Genomic DNA, 21,672 nt, shown 5'->3' on the forward strand with positions numbered 1-21,672 from the left:
TTGTAAGGTAGGTAGGGTTGAGAGAACTTTGACTGGCCCAAAGTCACCCGGCTGGCTTTACTCTGTGATACCGCTTTACTCTGCTCTGGTTCGGCCTCACTTGGAGTCCTGTGTTCAGTTTCGGGCACCCCAGTTGAAGAGGGATGGAGACAAACTGGAGCATGTCCAGAGGAGGGCAACAAAGATGGTGAGGGGTTTGGAGACCAAGACGTATGAAGAAAGGTTGGGGGAGCTTGGTCTGTTCAGCCTGGAGAAGAGACGACTGAGAGGGGATCTGAGAACCATCTTCAAGTATTTCAAAGGGTTCCATGTAGAAGATGGAGCAGAGTTGTTCTCTCTTGCCCCGGAGGGATGGACCAGAACCATTAGGATGAAATTAATCCAAAAGAAATTCTGTCTGAACCTCCGGAAGAAGTTCCTGACAGTCAGAGCGGTTTCTCAGTGGAACAGGCTTCCTCGGGAGGTGGTGGGTTCTCCATCTTTGGAGATTTTCAAACAGAGGCTGGAGAGCCATCTGATGGAGAGGCTGATTCTGTGAAGGTTCAAGGGGGTGGCAGGTGACAGTGGATGAGCGAGAGGGTTGTGAGTGTCCTGCATAGTTCAGGGGGTTGGACTAGATGACCCATGAGGTCCCACCCAACTCTATGATTCTATTCTTCTATAGGAGGAACGAGGAATCAAACTGGGTTCTCCCAGTTAGAGACCACTGCTCCCAACTACGATGCCAAGCCGAGCCTCCAATGAAATCTTCCACCCACTAGAGATGTCTTCCATTCATAGCAGGACACTTGTATCCTTTGCCCCGGAGGCTTCTATGAGGAGTGAAATGAGGGATGCCAACTGTGGTCTGGGAAACACCTGGAGATTGAGGGGTGGAGCCCAGGGAGGGAAAAGTTTAGGGAGAACTTCAGTGGGATGTCCTCCCTCCAAAGCTGCCATTTTCTCCTGTTGGTCAGATACCTAAGTCTGGAGATCCCTTGGAGAGCTCCAGTTCTCCCCTACAGGCTGGAAACCACAAGTGCAATTCAAGGCAACAGCGGGGAGGATCCTGCAATCTATTTCCTGAGCTGTTATCTTCTCACTCCAGGAAGCAAAACCTTCTCTGCAGCTTAAGGAGAGTCTCGCCACTTTAAGTGGCACTTCTGTAGGAGGAAAGACCACTTAAGTTGGTGGAAGTCCCCTTCGGCTGGAGGAAGTTCATCCTGCCTACAGCATGATATTTCCCAGTATCTTTGGTGTCCTCTCTAGAAAAAGGAACATTTCTTGTGATGCAAGAGGCCTCCTCTAATACCAGGGGCTCTGTCTTTGACAGACCCAACCTGAGGGATCCAACCTGTTTTTGGTGGACCTAAGATGAGGGGTGGAAACCCTAGCGCAACTGTGAGAATGCTCTTCCTGCATAGCACAAAAGCTTCCTCTATTTCCCTGTGCCAGAATCTGTGGAACAATGCCGGCAGTTATATTCCCTTCCGCTCATAATTAGGACCCACCCAGCATTTCAAACAATTACAGCTACTTAGTAAGGACAACAGAGCTTTGCAGGATCAAGCCAGAGTTTCCTGGTGGGCCTGAAGGGCCCTTTGCTATTTGTTCTATGACATCTATGGACCTTCCTTGAAAAATGCAAATTGGCCACAGAGATCCATGTTTCTCTGCATGCATTGAACGCATCGAGGGGCATTCTCTGTGAGCATTGAGGTTCCCCTGTAGACCAAAAGTCAATCCCATCTTCCTTGGATGGGTCCAAGGAAGTGGTCATATTTTGACAAAGAAAGCCATGAAACAGAGGTGGCCAAACTGTGGATCTCCAGGTCTCCATGGACTGCATTTCCCATGAGCCCCTGCATGGTGGCATGGACTCATGGGAATTGTCGTCCATGGACATCTGGAGACTCACAGTTTGACAACCTGAGCCATAAAGGAAGGAGCATTTCAGAGGGGAACCATGTTGATCTTTAGTAGGACTGTGACTGTAGACTTGAGCAAATCTTTTCCTCTCCCAGATACAGCTCGGGAAAGGGTTGTGTATGTGAGTGTGTGATATACTAAAGATTGGAACACCCACCCACCCACCCACCCATCCATTCAGTCGTGTCTGACCCTCGGCAATTCTATAGGAAATTCTCCACCATGCGTCCCTGTCCCTGACTGCTTCTTTTAATTGGTTTATGGTCATCCCTGTATCGACTTTGATCGTGTCGAGCCAGTGGATCCTTTGGCGACCATGTTTCCTTTTGCCGCTGACCATGCTGAGCATTGATTATTCTTCTAGCGAGTTTGATCGCATGATGTGTCCAAAGTAAGTGAGCTTTACCCGTAACCCCTAACCAAAACAAAATCTAGGGCAATCTCATGCCAGGCTGCAGGAGACAGAACCAGTCTAAGAAGCATCCTGTCACTTCGTGCCCCCTGGCTCACAGCAAAAGACTTGTTCCTCTAGCTTTTGACACCTGCGATCAGGAAGGTGACACAGTGACATACACAGTCCTTTGATTCCCCTCCTTTGCTTAAAGGGATAAGGGGAGCATCCCCCCTTCCTTAACTCTTTGATACCCTGCAACTCGCAAAAGCCACTGAAGTCAGGAATGGCTCTTGAAGAATTTGAGAGTCACAAAAAATTTGAGAGTCACAAAAAAGAGCTGTGCTTTTATAACCCCACTTTTCAATCTTCGAAAGAGTCCCAAAGTGGCCTACGATCCCCCTTCTCCTTCTTGTCCCCACCACAGACACCCTGCAGAAGAGGTGGAGAACAGAGAGCTCTGAGAGAGCTGCTCTGCAAGGACGTTGGCTAGCCCACGTGGAGGAGCGGGGAGGGCTGGCTGCACGGGGAGGTGCGGGGACTCCAACCCGGTTCTCCAAATCGGGAGTTCATAGAATCATAGAGATGGAAGGGGCCATGCAGGCCATCTAGTCCAACCCCCTGCTCAACGCAGGATCAGCCCTAAGCATCCTAAAGCATCCAAGAAAAGTGTGTATCCAACCTTTGCTTGAAGACTGCCAGTGAGGGGGAGCTCACCACCTCCTAAGGCAGCCTATTCCACTGCTGAACTACTCTGACTGAGAAAAACTTTTTCCTGATATCTAGCCTATATCGTTGTACTTGAAGTTTAAACCCATTACTGTGTGTCCTTTCCTCTGCAGCCAGCAGAAACAGCATCCTGCCCTCCTCCAAGTGACAACCTTTGAAATACTTAAAGAGGGCTATCATGTCCCCTCTCAACCTCCTTTTCTCCAGGCTGAACATTCCCAAGTCCCTCAACCTATCTTCATAGGGCTTGGTCCCTTGGCCCCAGATCATCCTCATCACCCTCCTCTGTACCCTTTCAATTTTATCTATGTCCACAAATTTCCCCCTCCAACGAAATTCCAGCTGAAATAAGCAGATGATATAGTTTTGGCTTCCATGCCTCCATCCAAATCCATTTCTGCGTTCCTCTTAGATTTCTATCTTGTTTTCTTCCAATTAAATATTTTTTTTTTGGGGGGGGGAAACATTTCCCCCATCCCCGGTGGGGATTAATGCCAAGCGAGCTGCCGATTTCTGCCCCCGTGGAATTCAGAGAATTGCCCGATGGCTGGGCAAGGTTCACGGCTGACCAGAAAGCCCAGCGGAAACAATTCTGCGAGAGCTCGGAGACCTCCAAACCTGATAGATCCCACAATGCAGTGACTTACCAGCGCAGCTGCCAGGTGCCCGTCGATGCCACAAGACCGTGATAGCTTTGGAAGACACAACGATAAGCAAATGCTTTTATAGGACTTCCTAAAGGAAAGCTACCGGAATGGAGTGGCCCGAGGGGAACTGTAAGCACTGGTTAAGTGCATCCAGGACTGCTCCGCCTCGTCTTCTCTCGGGACACAGCGAGCCTCATTAGTTTGAATGGAACGATCCTAATTTGAGAGGAAGGCGTGGACATCATGGCCAGTCTGCTGGGCCCTAGGGATGCCAGTCCCAAGGAAGGACCTGGGGATCTCCTGGTTTTTCAGCTCGTCTCCAGGAGACAGTTCCTCTGGAGAATACGGCTGCTTGGGAGGGAGAATCGTAGAATCATAGAGTTGGAAGGGACCTTGTGGGTCATCTAGTCCAACCCCCTGCACTGTGCAGGACACTCACAACCCTCTCACTCACCCACTGTCACCTGCCACCCCCTTGAGCCTTCACAGAATCAGCCTCTCCGTCAGGTGGCTCTCCAGCCTCTGTTTAAAAATCTCCAAAGATGAAGAACCCACCACCTCCTGAGGAAGCCTGTTCCACTGAGGAACCACTCTGACTGTCAGGAACTTCTTCCGGAGGTTTAGACAGAATTTAGAATCATAGAATCACAGAGTTGGAAGGGACCTCCTGGGTCATCTAGTCCAACCCCCTGCACTATGCAGGACACTCATAACCCTCTTGCTCATCCACTGTCACCTGCCACCCCCTTGAGCCTTCCCAGAATCAGCCTCTCTGTCAGATGGGTATCCAGCCTCTGCTTAAAAATCTCCAAGATGGAGAACCCACCACCTCCCGAGGAAGCCTGTTTGACTCAGAAACCACTCTGTCAGGAACTTCTTCCGGATGTTTAGACGGAATTAAGAATCGTAGAGTTGGAAGGGACCTCCCGGGTCATCTAGTCCAACCCCCTGCACTATGCAGGACACTCATAACCCTCTTGCTCATCCACTGTCACCTGCCACCCCCTTGAGCCTTTCCAGAATCAGCCTCTCTGTCAGATGGGTATCCAGCCTCTGTTTAAAAATCTCCAAGATGGAGAACCCACCACCTCCCGAGGAAGCCTGTTTGACTCAGAAACCACTCTGTCAGGAACTTCTTCCGGATGTTTAGACGGAATTAAGAATCGTAGAGTTGGAAGGGATCTCCTGGGTCATCTAGTCCAACCCCCTGCACTATGCAGGACACTCACAACCCTCTCGCTCATCCACTATCACCTGCCACCCCCAAGAACCTTCACAGAATCAACCGCTCCGTAGGCTTATGCTACTCCATAAACTTATACTCTGCTTAGGTGTAGGGGTTAAGCAAGCCAGAGTGGTGTGGTGGTTGAGAGCGGCAACTTCTAATTTGCCAAGCCCGGTTTGATTTCCTGCTCCTCCACATGCAGCCAGCTGGGTGACCTTGGGCCTGCCACAGCCCTGATAGTGCTGTTCTCACACAACAATTCTCTCAGGGCTCTCTCAGCCCCTGCTACCTCACAGGGAGAGGAAGGGAAGGCGATTGTCGGCCGTTTTGAGTGAAAAGCAGGGTATAAGAACCGACTGTTCTTCCTACTCCAAATCCCACCCCCTCCCGGTATTTCTCCAGGTGTTTGCCATCCCAGAGCTGGCAACCGTATCCCGATGCTTCAAATTGAGGGGCCAATGAGTTGCAGCAGCCAGGTTTAAAACAAACCACCAAGAAGGGAAACAAATACCCGACCAGACAAGGCAAGTTAGGAATCTAAAAGTTGAGCTGCCAAGTTTTGTGTGTGTGTGTTTAAAATATTTATTATAGGTCAGATCAGAGCCCTGTGGGACCTGAAACCGTCCTGCAAGGCTGGCATACTGTGTTCCGCCAGGCCTACGGTTGAGGCCCACGGAACGTCAAAGGTTCTGGTCTCATAGAACCATAGAGCTGGAAGGGAACTCCAGAGTCATTTAGTCCAACCCCCTACATGAAGAGTTAGCTATATATCAGTAAACAAGATTATAACATTGTAAGGCACCAAAACATCCTACTGGCACTTTATCATCTTTCCCTCCCAACTCCTGAGAAAGGCATTCAAATCAAATCAAATTTATTTGATACAGCACTGTGGCCAGATAAGAGAAAGGCATTATATCCCTAAGCAAAGGTGAATGAACACGAGGAAGGTAAATTATAAGAAAGGATTTTATCACTGCAGTATGTTTTAATGATGTTAAGAATCGTAGCAAACTGTTTTTAGGATTTTGATTATGTTTTAGGACACTTGGAAACCGCCCCGAGCCCACGAGGGAAGGACGATAAGTACATGCACATAAGTAAAAGTTAAAAACGCTGATAATGATTATTGTAAACCATTTTTGCAGTTCATAGAATCATAGAATCATAGAATCAGCTGAGATTGTATCCCCATTTGGATTTTAGTTGAGGGCATAAATTATGTTTTCAAATTTAACCTTTGTATCTGCCTGAAAAGTGGGCAACTAAGTTGAGTTCTGCATCTGAGCCACAGACATGAGAAGCAGGCCTACTGGATGGGACATAGAATCATAGAATCATAGAGTTGGAAGGGACCATAGAGGCCATCTAGTCGAACCCCCTGCTCAACGCAGGATCAGCCCTAAGCATCCTAAAGCATCCAAGAAAAGTGTGTATCCAACCTTTGCTTGAAGACTTCCAGTGAGGGGGAGCTCACCACCTCCTTAGGCAGCCTATTCCACTGCTGAACTACTCTGACTGTGAAAATGTTTTCCTGATATCTAGCCTATATCTCTGTACTTGTAGTTTAGACCCATTACTGCGTGTCCTCTCCTCTGCAGGAGACATACACTTCTGGGTAGTAGCGTTTGTGAACGTGATCTTGGACTGTAAGCTAAATAGGAGGAGAACAAATTTAGAGTCTAGTGGCACCTTTAAGACCAACATGACTCAATAAAAATTTGAATAAAATTTTTTATTGGTCTTAAAGGTGTTGCTGGACTCTATATCTGTTCTGCTGCTTCAGACCGACACAGCTACCCACTGGAATCTAAAGATGAGCAGACTCTGTGATGAGGTGGTAAAGAATACCGAACACCAAGCTGTTAGCGATCACATAGGGCTACCAGGAAATGACACCCCTGGGCATAGTCCTACAGAGAAGAACGATTACTCTGTCCTTTAATTGGTCAATGAAGAAGAAGAAGAGTTAGTTTTCATAAGAGTTGGTTTTTCTGATGGCTGCCTTGGAGGTAGACTAGAAGAAGAAGAAGAGTTGGTTCTTATATGCCACTTTTCTCTACCAGAAAGAGTCTCAAAGCGGCTTTCAATTGCCTTCCCTTTCCTCTCCCCACAACAGACCCCCTGTGAGGGATGGGAGGCTGAGAGAGCCCTGATATTACTGAAGAAGAAGAGTTGGTACTTTTCTCTACAAGAAGGAGTCTCAAAGTGGCTTCCAATCCCCTTCCCTTCCCTCTCCTCACAACAGACACCCTGTGAGGTGGGTGAGGCTGAGAGAGCCCTGATATTACTGAAGAAGAAGAGTTGGTTCTTATATGCCGCTTTTCTCTACCTGAAGGAGTCTCAAAGCGGCTTCCAATCCCCTTTCCCTTTCTTCTCCCCACAACAGACAACCTATGAGGCAGGTAGGGCTGAGAGAGCCCTGATATTACTGCTCAATCAAAACAGCACTATCAGGACTGTGACTAGACCAAGTTCACCCAGCTGGCTTCATGTGGAGGAGCGGAGGATCAAACCCAGTTTGCCAGATTAGAAGCGGCCACTCTTAACCACTACACTAAACTGGCTGTAAAGCTTGTGATGAATTTTGGATAGCTCATGATTGTGAACTGATGTTCATGGCAGGTCAACCATCATGAACTTTCTATGAACTTTCAAACCGTTTGTGGAGGTTCATTGTTTTTCATTAATATTTCCCGATTGTTTCCTGTCAACCTAAATGTTTACTGAATTTCAAAGCAATGTGGGAAAGACGAATTCTCCAGCCTTGGAAACACCAATAGGGTCTCTTGGAAACACCAAGAGTTCCCCCTCTGCTCTTGTCTGTCTTGTGAGTTTCAAGAGGGTTCTTTTCTGTTTTCTTTCAATTTCCTTACACAGAACTTGCACCCCCCCACACACACATACACCTTGCTTGGATTTGTTGTGACTTTTTTTAAAGCTTGCAGTGTCAGTGCCACTAGGTTCTGCTGAACACTCTGCACATTATAACTGGTTGTGTTGGCCTTGAAAAATGCCCCCCTTCAAGTTTGTATTGCAGGAGTTTTCTGATTTGACATTACTCCTCTTTGACTTGCATTGCTAAAGAGACACTGGGTTCTGCTGGGTAATCTGTACAGTGAACTGGTTGTTTTGAGCTTGCAACCCCCCTCCCCCCCAGCTTGGATTGTGATTTGTACTTAACATTAGTTTGATGAGCTGGCACTGGATTCTTTTGGGCTTGCAAAAATGTTTTCCCACCTTAAATTTCTACTCCAGAGATTCCCTTGGACTTTGATTCAGTTCTGCTGGGCTTCTACTGTCCTCCCCCCTCTTTATGCTATTTTTCCTCCATTGGAAACCATGGAAGATAGGGACACATTTGGGGGGTGGGGTGTAACTCAAACCCCATAGCTTCAATCTTCACCAAAATCTCGGCATGATTGGTGTTCTAGCATGCCAGGGGGCTTTCTACCATGTCACAAACCTCAAGAATCAAATAAGTTTGTTTGTCTCCTAAAAGTTGATGTTTTGTGGTTTGCAAACCATGCGCGCCACAAACGATGAACCAAACCAAACAAAAATTTCCCGGTTTGTGCCTATCCTGGATAGAAAATCACGAACCATTTCACTTTCTTCATTAGCAACCTTACCATTGTGTCATCCCCTGGTAGTCATTGCTTTTGTCTTCATTATGCGACAGTTTTGTATTCCTGCACATGAAAGACCCCTGAAAAATCCACTGATTCTGCCACTGGGGTGCTTTTTGTGCCCTGGCCACTGTAATGTACCGAGATGAAAAAGGTCCTGTTAGTGCAAAGGAAAATCCCATGCAGGGAAGTGAGGTTGATGCAAAGGCTTTCAATTGAGAACAATAGGTAGTTGGCAAGGGGAAGAGTTGGAAAGGTGTAGTATTTAGGGTTGGACTAGGACCCTTGCAGTGTTTATGGGCACCACAGCACCTATTGACACCTGTCCTGGCACCTGTTTTTAGAATACTGGCAGGGACAGGTGAAGTTTCTTCCCAAAAGGGCTTCCGAATAGCCAGTGCTTGGTTGAATATAATTTGAATAAAAATGCCTCTAGCAGTAGCTGCCAGGATTTTTACTGCACGTCTAGACGTATAATCATTTAAAAAAAGGCATCCTGTTCAACAGTCCTGCCTGAAATACTGTCGTGTCACTTTTATATAACCTCACTCCTTGACGTTTGCAGGTAGGCTCCACCTCTTGTGGCAGCCATGATGGGGGAGGCTCCACCCCCTGAAGCAGCCATTTTGTAGTTGCACTCACCAAGACCATTTATGCACTGGGAACTTCACTGCCCCAGCTCCCATGCAGGAGCACAAATCAGGGGCGGTTGAGGCACACTGGGCCAAATGTTCCCCCTTGTGGGTGCAAAAAGAGATGGATGTGGGGCAACCTGCTACGACTAAAACTCCAGCCTGCAGCTCAGAATGAAACCTCCAGTGCATAAACGGTCCAAGTGATAACAAGATTCCAATAATGTCCTTGGATTCCAAAATTTCAGGGACCCCTGAACTAGGATTTAGGCTCATATTCCCATTCAGAACCTGCCATGGAAGATTGCTGTCACCCTCTGTCAGCCTCACCTGCCTCGCAGGGCTGTTGTGAGTCTAAAATGAAGAAAGGGATGGTATTGTACGTTGTCAAGAAAACTGAGAGTACAAATGCAGTAAGTAATTTAGTTTAGTTTCGTTTATTCGATTTTGGATAGTACATAGATGCTTTAGGATGCTTAAGGGCTGATCCTGCGTAGAGCAGGGGGTTGGACTAGATGGCCTGTATGGCCCCTTCCAACTCTATGATTCTATGATTCTATGAAAAGAGTATAGACACACATTGGAAATGCCATGATAAACCAAGATCCTTTTTTTAATATACATGGTGGAGCTATGGTAGAATTGCAAAATATCGGGCAAAATTACATGTGATATTACAGTCAATACTTAATTTTAAGTTTTGCTCCAGAAAATCCATACCTTGCCAAGCAGAGATATTCTTCTTCCATGCTATGACAGCGGCCAGAATGACCCTGGCAACAGATTGGTAGATGCCAACTTTACCTTTAATGCTGGCCTGGCTGGACAAAGTCGCTGACCTTTCAAAAATGGCCAAACTAATCAAGTTAACGGGGGACCAATACAAGAATTTCGGGAACAATCGCATTACTATTCTAATTTCCTTGGCAGCTAGAACTGAAAGAGGGCCAGGAAAAAAAATTAAAATTCTCAAACTCTCACAAGGGTCGTTTGCTGTATCGGTTATACTTGATCTAGCTTTACTTTGTTCAATAAATTTAATAAAAGACGTAAAAAAGGAAAAGAAAAGAACTTGGTACCGGAAACTGGCCATCAAAAGTCATAAAAAGTGAGCTGAAGTACTTTTAGAGTGATTCTACTTGTGATTGTGCTTCATGTGTCAACTCTCTGCTTCAAGAATACCCGCAAGATGCTTTGAGTCATAATGAGCTATAATTTCCAGTGCTCTGAGATTATGTGGGTCACCTCTCCGATTATTATCTCCTTGGAATGCTAAACCTCTCGAAGCGAGGGATAAGGAAACAGCCCACAATCTTTACGATCTCTTGTTGTGTCTTCTAGTGCCTGCTAATGTTTTCTTTCAAATTTCTTATGTCCACCAGACCATGACGGCTCTAATTACTAATATTGGCTCTGGCAAATAATATGCTCTATGCCCATTTTATGTTCAGGGAATTTGTGTGTCAATTACTGTCAACCTTCTGTCAAGTTCCCAAGAAGCACTGTGAACAAGAAATCTCTTTATTGAAGAAAGTGGCGAACAGAAGCCAGGATTGCCCTTGCTAAAACTGATGAATAAAACTAGGTGTGCTTCAGTGCTTCCCTTGCAACCCCTCACCCCAATTTGAATTGTGGCATGCTCACTAACATGCTAAGCTCCCACTTTTCCAGGCCCAGTAACCCCCCCCCCCAAAAAAAAGTACAAGAATAACTTCAAGACACTACAGGCATTCCTAAGAGCACAGATCAGTCCAGCAAGATCAGTCCAACAAGTTTAAAGTGATAAAGCACCTGCCAGCAGCGGAGTTGTGAAAAACCATTACACAATTAAGACACAGGTTGAAGACAGATCAAAGGGAACATTGCTTAGCCAAAGCTTAGGAATATATAACAGTTCAAAAATCAACCACCGGAAGAAGTTCCTGACAGTTAGAGCGGTTTCCCAGTGGAACAGGGAAACCAGTGGTGGGTTCTCCATCTTTGGAGGTTTTTAAACAGAGGCTGGAGAGCCATCTGACAGAGAGGCTGATTCTGTGAGGGTTCAAGGGGGTGGCAGGTGACAGTGGATAAGCGACTGGGATGTGAGTGTCCTGCACAGTGCAGGGGGTTGGACTAGATGACCCAGGAGGTCCCTTCCAACTCTATGATTCTAAATTCCATCTAAACATCCGGAAGAAGTTCCTGACAGTCAGAGCGGTTCCTCAGTGGAACAGGCTTCCTCAGGAAGTGGTGGGTTCTCCATCTTTGGAGGTTTTTAAACAGAGGCTGGAGAGCCATCTGACGGAGAGGCAGCTTCTAATCGGACGAGCTGGGTTTGATTCCATGCTGTTCCACATGCAGCCACATGCAGACCTTGGGCTAGTCACAGTCCTTTTATGGCTGTTCTTACTGAGCAGTAACCTCAGGGCTCTCTCAGCCTCACCTCCCTCACACAGTATCTGTTGTGGAAAGAGGAAGAGAATTGTAGACCCCTCTGTTTGGGCAACGAAAAGCGGGGTACAGAAAAACATGTTCTGTTGAGTTTTTCCAACCTTCAGCAAGCCTACGAAATAATCTTCTCCAACATGTCCTTGGTGTCATGTCACGTTGATGAGCGGCAGCCTCTTATCTGGAAGACTGGCTTTCCTTCCCCTCTCCTTCTCCAGATGCAGCCAGCTGGGTGACCTTGGAGCAGTCACAGTTCTCTCAGAGATTGGTCACCTACCTCACAGGATGTCTGTCGTGGGAAGACGAAGGGTAGGAGATTGGAAGCAGCTTTGAGACTCCTTTGGGCAGTGAAAAGGGGGTTTAAAGCCCAGCTTTTCTTCTTCCCCCTTCCCCAAACAACACCCTCCCAAGGTCCCACTGTAGACTTACCAATGTCCTGGTAAGGCCTAGAAAATTCCAGATGACCTAGATTAGTTCCCCTGGAGAAAAACTTTGCAGTGGGGTTTGGACTTTATGGCTTCACTCCCAGTTGAAGACCCTTCCCTACAAAAACCTGGACTCCACCCACAACGCCTCCAGGCATATCCCAAGGAGATGACAACCGTAACTCCAGAAATTTCTGACTGCGGAGCTGGGAAGAGACCTTTCTCTAAGGCAGGCTTTCACAACCAGGGTTTCTTGATAGCCCTGGAAGGATCTCCTGAATGGGTGGGAGTTAATTCATTTTTTATATCTTTTAAAAATGTATTGGGCAATGTTTCATTCATTCATTCATTCATTCATTCATTCATTCATTCATTCATTCATTCATAATTATATTTATACACCACTGCTCTCAAATGTCTCGCAGTGGTTTTACAATCAATAAAAAACATTAAAACCCTGTAAAGCCCCTTAAATATGATCCTATAAGGTCCTGTTGATCTACTCTCCCCTCCCCAAATGGCCAATGATGGGCCTGGAGGGGGTGGGAAGGGGAGGGGTCCCGAGTGGGCGTGTCCACAGCTCTGCTTCCCAACCATATTCTGTAGGATCACGCCACTCCTGACGTTTCTCGAAGTCTGAAGAATGTTTTTCAGTAGTAAAGAGGTTGAGATGGTCTGCTCTAGGGTTCCCGTATTCCGGTGACCCAAATCTGACCCATAGAATCATTGAATCATAGCATCATAGAGTTGGAAGGGGCCATACAGGCCATCTAGTCCAACCCCCTGCTCAACGCAGGATCAGCCCTAAGCATCCTAAAGCATCCAAGAAAAGTGTGTATCCAACCTTTGCTTGAAGACGGCCAGTGAGGGGGAGATCACCACCTCCTTAGGCAGCCTATTCCCACCCACTTTGCATATTAAATAAATGGTTTTACTAATTTTGCAAACCGAGCAGCTTGATTTCATTCTTTCCCGGTTGCTCTTTAATGCCTCTTGTCAACTCCCATCAATGGAACTCCTGCACACGTACAACTTCCCTTTCCTTAATCCTCGCTCATGGCAGGATCGGCTCTTCCAAAACAAACACAATACTGGTCCGGAACACAGAGATCTGGAGCATGGGTCTCAGCCCTCTGGGCTGCCGTTTTGCATGTGGCATGTTGATGGCTTTGCATCTGTTCCAGTGGCGTGCGAGGAAACGTTTGCAGGAGGAACTTCCTCGTGGAGTCCAGTCATCTCCTCCTCATTGGCTCAAGTGGAGATTTCCGGTGCCTTCATAGAATAGAATCATAGAACCATAGAGTTGGAAGGGGCCATACAGGCCATCTAGTCCAACCCCCTGCTCAACACAGGATCAGCCCTAAGCATCCTAAAGCATCCAAGAAAAGTGTGTATCCAACCTTTGCTTGAAGACTGCCATTGAGGGGGAGCTCACCACCTCCTTAGGCAGCCTGTTCCACTGCTGAACTACTCTGTGAAAATGTTTTTCCTGATATCTAGCCTATATCGTTGTACTTGAAGTTTAAACCCATTACTGCGTGTCCTCTCCTCTGCAGCCAACGGAAACAGCATCCTCAACCTATCTTCATAGGGCTTGGTCCCTCAACCTATCTTCATAGGGCTTGGTCCCTTGGCCCCATATCATCTTCATCGCTCTCCTCTGTACCCTTTCAATTTTATCTACGTCCTTCTTGAAGTGAGGCCTCCAGAACTGCACACAGTACTCCAGGTGTGGTCTGACCAGTGCCGTATACAATGGGACTATGACATCTTGAGATTTTGATGTGAGTCTACTTCCTTTTGCTTTTCCTCCCTTGACAAAGCTAATCAGTTAGACCTCTACATCACCCGGAAATGACATTGCCATATCAATGACATCAGGAGGTGGACACTCTGGTTTAGGGGCGAAATTCTATGGTATGAGGCGAATTCTACCACAGATGTTCTGCCCACAAACCAGTGTCCCCAACGTCCCTGTGTCACTTCTGGGTGTGGTGGCCATGTCACACTTACTTCTGGCTCCCTCTCTCCCTGCTACTTGCAAGTTCAACCCCATCCCCCGCTAATTGGTCTCATGGATCCGGTAACCCTACTCCTGGGTGTAGAATAAGGAAGTGCTTTGGGCCTGGAATGACAGGCCCCAGCTTGGAATGACAGTCGCTGGGAGAAGCAGGTGTGTTGGGGGACTGGAATGTTAATAATAGCGGTGGGCAGATCTTATCTTCCATGCATTTGCCTAATCTTCTTGTAAAGCTGTCTGAGCCAGGGAGTGGATTATGTGCAAAACTGCCGTCAAAGTTGCAACCAGCTCATGACTACCCCCAACAAAGGCCTTGGAAGACCTAGAATCATAGAGTCATAGAGTTGGAAGGGACCTCCTGGGTCATCTAGTCCAACCCCCTGCACTATGCAGGACACTCACAGCCCTCTCGCTCATCCACTGTCACCTACCACCCCCTTGAGCCTTCACAGAATCAGCCTCTCTGTCAGATGGCTCTCCAGCCTCTGTTTAAAAATCTCCAAAGAACCCACCACCTCCCGAGGAAGCCTGTTCTACTGAGAAACCACGCTAACTGTCAGGAACTTCTTCCAGAGGTTTAGACGGAATTTCTTTTGAATTTATTTCATCCCGTTGGATCTGGTCCATCCCTCCAGGGCAAGAGAGAACAACTCTGCTCCATCCTCCATATGACAGCCTTTTAAATACTTGAAGATGGTTATCAGATCCCCTCTCAGCCGTCTCCTCTCCAGGCTAAACAGACCAAGCTCCCCTAACCTTTCTTCATACGTCTTGGTCTCCAAAACCCTCACCATCCTTGTTGCCCTTCTCTAGACGTGCTCCAGTTTGTCTACATCCCTCTTCATCTGTGCTGCCCAAAACTGAACACAGTACTCCAAGTGAGGCCGAACCAGAGCAGAGTAAAGCGGTACCATCACCTCCTGTGATCTGGACACGATACTCTGTTTGATACAGCCCAAAATCCCATTTGCCTTTTTAGCCTCTGAGTCACACTGCTGACTCCTGTTCAATGTCTGGTCTACTAAGACTCCTAGATCCTTTTCGCACATGCTACTGCCAAGACAAGTCTCCCCCATCCTATATTGGTTTCAATGGTTTTTCCTACCCGAATGCAGAACTTTACATTTGTCCCTATTGAACATTTTATTCAGTTTAGCCCATTTCTCGAGCCTATCAAGATCATCCTGTCTTCTGACTGTCTTCTGTTGTGTTTGCGAACCAGAGCAGAGTAAAGCGGTACCATCACCTCCTGTGATCTGGACACAATACTCCTTTTGATACAGCCCAAAATCCCATTTGCCTTTTTAGCCACCGAGTCTCACTGCTGACTCATGTTCAATGTATGGTCCACTAAGACTCCTAGATCCTTTTCACACATGCTACTGCCAAGACAAGTCTCCCCCATCTTATATTGGTGTATTTGGTTATATTGGTGCATTTCGTAGATGAGTGATAGGGATGTGAGTGTCCTGCATAGTGCAGGGGGTTGGACTAGATGACCCATGAGGGTTGGCCATTGCCTTCCTCTGCAGAGCCTTCCTTGGTGGTCTCCCATCCAAGTCCCTACCAACCCAGTTTAACTTCCAGCTTATGGTCAAGGCCAACAACAGGGTATGAAAACATCCTGGTCCAACCCGTGCCTGCTATGAATTTTCCTAGATTGCTTGCAATTTCCACCTGACGCTTCCTCTCTAATTTAGAAGCAGAAGAAGAAGAGTTGGTTCTCATTTAAGCTCTCTAGATGGTTATCTGTGTGCTCCACAATTACACTCCTCCAAGGCCTGGCCTTTTAGGCTGCAGGAAAGTTATTGGACATTGGCAAATTTTGGCCAGCTAAGAAAACCCCCTCCAATTGGTTGTCCAATCGGCCTCTGCATTTCAGCTGTCTCTTTCTCCCTCTCCCTTTCCTCAAAATGTTCCGTTTCCAAGAAGCAGGTTCTTGGGAGCTTCTGTCTGCGATTACTTTGGCAGCAGCCCTTGTTTCAAAAGCACCAAGGCCAACATCTGAAATCACTGCTTATTAACGTGATCTGTGAAATGATCTTTCCCCAGGCCAAAAGGGATTTCCCTTCCCGGCAAGTCTCTTCTAGAAACTGGGCCTGTGGGAAATGACAGCACAGGGCAAGAAATTCCAAATGGTTCTATTCAGATTCATAGAAGCCTAGAGCTGTGAGACACCTCCAGGTCATCTAGTCCAACCCCCTGCACAACGCACAACGCACAGTGCTCCCAATTCCATGTCTCACTGCTTTTAGGGATTCTCGCAAAGCCGGAATGTCCCACACCCGGAAATCACACAGAGTCTTTTAAAAATATATATAATTTAAAATATTATTTTGTCAACTTAAAGAAGTAACGTAGAAAAGAAAGAATAATTACAGTGATTTCCTATAGGACTCCCAGCAGTCTGGAAAGTCTTCTAGTGGTCTTCCGCGAACTAAGTTAGTTAATTTTGCCACGATCACAAGCTCTCTGATCTTACAATTCCGGGAGTTTGTAGCTGGGAATTCTTGTTGGTTCTGCCTCGATGCAATCCAAAGTCTGGCAGCCGTCGTTGCAGGGAAGAAACAAATCTCACTTAGTCTGAGAACTCTATCCAGAGAAATCCAGAGAAATCTGGTCTAGTTTTCACAGTAGTACATATGTACTATTCTATATATGGAATCCTAGAGAGGGAAGAGGCCATACAGGCCACCTAGTCCAACTCCCTGCTGATTGCAGGATCAGCCTCCAGCATCCAGGAGAAGGATCTGTCCAGCCACTGCATGAAGACAGTCAGTGAGGGGCAGCTCCCCACCTCCTCAGGCAGCCCCTTCCCCTGCTGAACTAGACTCCCAGAATCCTAGAGTGGGAAGGGGCCACACAGGCCATCTAGTCCCACCCCCTGCTCAGTGCAGAATCAGCTTTAAGCATCCAGGGTAAGTATCTGTCCTGCCTGAAGACCATCAGTGAAAGGGAGATGACCATCTCTTTGGGAAGTTGATTCCCCTGCTCAGCCACTTAGCCTGTGACAATTTCTCCCCCTGGTTTCTAGCCTATTGTGGAACAGGCTGCCATAGGAGGTGGTGAGCTCCCCCTCACTGGCCGTCTTCAAGCAAAGGTTGGATACACACTTTTCTTGGATGCTTTAGGATGCTTAGGGCTGATCCTGCATTGAGCAGGGGTTTGGACTAGATGGCCTGTATGGCCCCTTCCAACTCTATGATTCTATGATTGTTCTCCACATAGTTTAAGCCCATTACTGTGGGTCCTATCTTCTGTTGCCAACAGGAATCTTTCCCTGCCCTCCTCTAAGTGACAACTTTCAAAACACCTAAAGACAACAATCCTCTATCTGCCTGTCTGCCTGCCTGCCTAATCTTGTCTTTCTCTGACTCTGTTCTGTTATAATCATGTGATTATTACCTAGATAACTGGTTGGTTCATCACTAAACAGGAGATAATCAACACGAGTGCAAACAAGCCAATTGGTATGTGCATATATCTGATATATCAAGATAAGAAGACCCATCTGAGCTCCTTAACCTCAATCAAAACGCAATTACCTGGACTTTTCTTCAACCGCTTTAAGCTGCCTCGAGCGCAAGGAACTTGTCACAAGGTTCACTGTCTGTTGAGAAGCATTTGAACTTTTCCTGAGCTCACAAGCTGAGTGAGAGAAGATAGAGAAGATCGTGTCGGAAGTGACAGAAGAAAGCTTCTGTCCAGGTTCATTTTTTTGACGACCAACGAAGTTTCATTCTGGGTATCAGCTGTTGTGGACATGCACATTCTTTGGGTGCATATATGCTAGGATTCCTAGAATGATAGACTCATAGACTTGGAAGGGACCTCCTAGGTCATCTAGTCCAACCCCCTGCACTGTGCAGGACACTCACAACCCTCTCACTTCTCCACTGTCACCTGCCACCCCCTTGAGCCTTCACAGAATCAGCCTCTCCGTCAGATGGCTCTTCAGCCTCTGCTTAAAAATCTCCAAAGATGGAGAACCCACCACCTCCCAAGGAAGCCTGTTCCACTGAGAAACCTCTCTGACTGTCAGGAACTTCTTCCTGATGTTTAGACGGAATTTCTTTTGAATTAATTTCATCCCATTAGTTCTGGTCCATCCCTCTGGGGCAAGAGAGAACAACTCTACTCCATCCTCTACATGGCACCCTTTTAAATACTTGAAGATGGTTCTCAGATCCCCTCTCAGTCGTCTCCTCTCCAGGCTAAACAGACCAAGCTCCCCCAACCTTTCCTCATATGTTTTGTCTAACTAACTTGTCTGTCTAACTAACTAAGAGAGAGGCCTTAATAGCATTTAGAACGAGGAAAGCATGCAGGCTAAAATTAAAAAAAAAAAAGCATATCAAGGAACTAAAAACAATGATAAGAGTATTTCAGAGAGAGCAACAATTCAGGGCCTTTTAGACCGAGGTGAAGTCACAACTGATAAGAACTCAGCAAGCTTTTCAGCAATTTCAGGGGACTTATCTGCTAGCAGGAAGCTGATCAACGTGTTGTCTGTAATGTTAAAGGAAGGTAAAAGAGGTAAAATCAAACATTGGCATAGCTGGTCATATTGAATACGACCTAAAATGATGTGGTGAATGGAATCGGGCACTTTACAACAATAACTACACATTCTCTCTCCCCCCCCCCCCGTTTTTATTTTGAGTATATAAAGTATACATCAATTCAAGACAGAAAGAGACGAAAAAGCCATCAACTATAGACATTATTACCTCATCCCTGGCCCTCCTTCAGCCTCTGATATCCATAGCTCTTCAGTTATCAAGGTAGTATCTAAGAAGTATCTAAGTAGTATCTAAGTAGTATCTAAGAAGTATCTAAGTAGTATCTAAGTAGTATCACCATTGCTCCTGATATTCTTCTATTGGTCATTTATTGACTATAGAAGATGTAAGCTTCGCCATTCCTGATAGTTCCGTAACTTTATTCTGCCATGTCTCAATAGTCGATACTTCTGAACATTTCCAAATCTTGGCTAAGACTAATCTTGCTCCTCTAGTCGTGTGGAAAAGAAAAGTTCTGAGTAGATAATATATATGGATAGAGACTTAACATCATATATTCAGGAATTCAAGGGAAGTTAGTCTTAAACATCAATGAACATGCTTTCATTGGGTGGAATATCCTCGGATATGCCCACAACCATAACCCTAAGAAACATATTGAATACTGCTAATATAAATGCTCTGCAAAAGGATGGAATTGTTACATTAGAAAAGGAATGAGCCAAAAGATTTGGAGAATAAATAAGGCCAAAAAATGTAAAGAACATGCCCCACCCGCACCAGCATATATTAGCTGAAGTTCAATGTCCCAAATTCTTCTTTGAGTTGTCCGGAGTACTAATTCGTCATCAGAATTAGCCAAAAGGTCCAGATCTATGCCCAAATATTTGATATTAGAAACAGCAGATTAGGAATTTCTTACATTCTGCAGGGGGTTGGTCTAGAAGACCTTGGAGGCCCCTTCTAACTCTGATTCTCTGATTCTGCTGGAGCATTTTGAGATGTATGGGTCATCCGGCAGAAGTGCAATCAGGCAATTTGGTGGTGGTAGTGGTGGGGCTAAATTGTACATGGGGCTAATATTTAATAGAAATAATCCATACCCGAGCTTCAATAGGCTATGGAGAAGGGAATGCCCAAAATCCTGCATAAAAAGGAAGCTGCCATACAATAGGTCTCTTTGTTAAGGGACAGAATGCAGAAAGGAATCCCATTTAATAGCCAAGAGATTATGGCAGTCCCCAAGTGGGGGCAAGGGATCTCCCAGTTTGGAACCTCTCCCTGCCATTAATGGGCTCTCATGAATGGGGGGGGGGCGGAATTTGGAGGACAAAGAAAGGTTCCTGTGGGCAGCAAAGGAGAGGACTTGCAGTCTTTGTTTTAAACTAAGTGTAGAACAATATCGACTAGATATCGGGAAAAAAAATTCACAGAGTAGTTCAGCAATGGGCTGCCGAAGGAGGTGGTGAGTTCCCCCTGGCTGGTGGTCTTCAAGCAGTGGCTGGACAGATCTTTTTCATGGCTGCTTTTGGCTGATCTTGCATTGAAAAGGGGGTGGGACTAGATGGCCTGTATGGCTGCTTCCCACTCTAGGATTCTATGATTCTAATAACAGCAGTATTGACTACCATCCGCTACTCTCTGAGTTCTTTGCACATGAGCTACTCCCAGATTGTCATGAACCCCGGTTCATGACCCATGTTTCCCCTGTGTTCTCCCAGTGCCTACCAGGCTGTTGACCATCTGTAAACAGCCCGTGGCGCCACGGGCGCCACGGACTGTATAAAGGAGTAAGGGGTAGTGGGGAGGAGTTAGGGCGGGACCGGTCCGGGATAAAAACTCGGGGGGGGCCAATCAGGAGCCGCGAAGCGGCTCCTGATTGGCCCCTCCGAGTGTCAATCCCGCCCCAGGCAGTCAATGGGGAGCCGCGCGAAGCGCGGCTCCCCATTGCCTGCTTCACTCGCTTGGAAAATGGCGGCCCGCCTGGTGAGAGCCTCGGCTGGGGGGTGGGCCGGGAAGCCTTCTCTTGGCCGGCGGAGCGGCCTCCCAGCGTTGTGGACGCTGCGAGCCTGCTCCGCCGGCCGAGAGAAGGCTCCAGAGAGCCTCGGGGGGGGGGGATGGGTGGGGGGGGGACGGGAAGCCTTCTGCCGCGGGCCGTAGCGGGCTCACAGCGTCGTAGACGCTGTGAGCCCGCTCCGCCCGGCGGCAGAAGGCTCCAGAGAGCCTCGGGAGCGTCGGTGGGTGGGGGGGGGGGCGGGAAGCTTTCTGCCGCCGGGCGGAGCCGCCTCGCAGCGTCGCCGCCCGCCTCACCTCCGCCCGGACTACGGCGTTCAGAAGCCTGCCAGATCAGGAGCCGAAGCTGACAAAAGGTACGCCGCTTCCCCTCCATGTAGCCCCGGCCCTCCCCAACACCTTCTGCGCTCCGCCGTGGGGAAGGGGGGCAAGCCTCCTGCGGCCCTGTGCTGCCCTGTGCTACGCCAGCCAGGCCTACCCTTGCCCCGTGCCAATGCCATCTAGCGCCCATTTTATCTACAGTAAAATGGGCTTAAAATCTAGTAAACCCATAAAGCCATAAATCGCCTGTTGGCTCCTTCCCTCCCTTTTGCATTCCAAAGTGTCCCACTGCCAGAACCCCTTATCGCTTCCTGACCTTGCTAGGAGCTGTGAAGTCTCAACATTTGTAACTCCTTAGATCAAAGTAGGGGCCAGATGGCTCTCTTGAGAACTATGGTATTTTCCCATCTTTGGGAATCCCTCATCCTCCCCCTCCTTTAGCCAACTCCAGGTATAATAATCCCTATGGGGGCCAGTGATCCTTTGTCTCTGCCAAAGAGTTTATTCATCAGACTTTTCCTATTGATGCCTTTCTGTGTTCGTCTTTTGAATAAAGCTTCCTTTTGGATTTCACTACAATAGTGGTCTTGGGGGATTACTTGTTCAAGATACTTTACTTGGGTGTCTCCGATCTGGTTCCTGATACAGATCAACTTTCACTGGAGATGTCAGCGATTGAACCTGGGATATTCCAGATGATGAGTGGACGCTCTACTCCTGACCCACAGTTGCTTCCCATTCCAAACCTTAAACCAGATGGCAATGAAGATTGATTCCCTCCC

Source organism: Paroedura picta, chromosome 1 (assembly GCF_049243985.1).
Source record: "Paroedura picta isolate Pp20150507F chromosome 1, Ppicta_v3.0, whole genome shotgun sequence".
Taxonomy (NCBI): Eukaryota; Metazoa; Chordata; class Lepidosauria; order Squamata; family Gekkonidae; genus Paroedura; species Paroedura picta.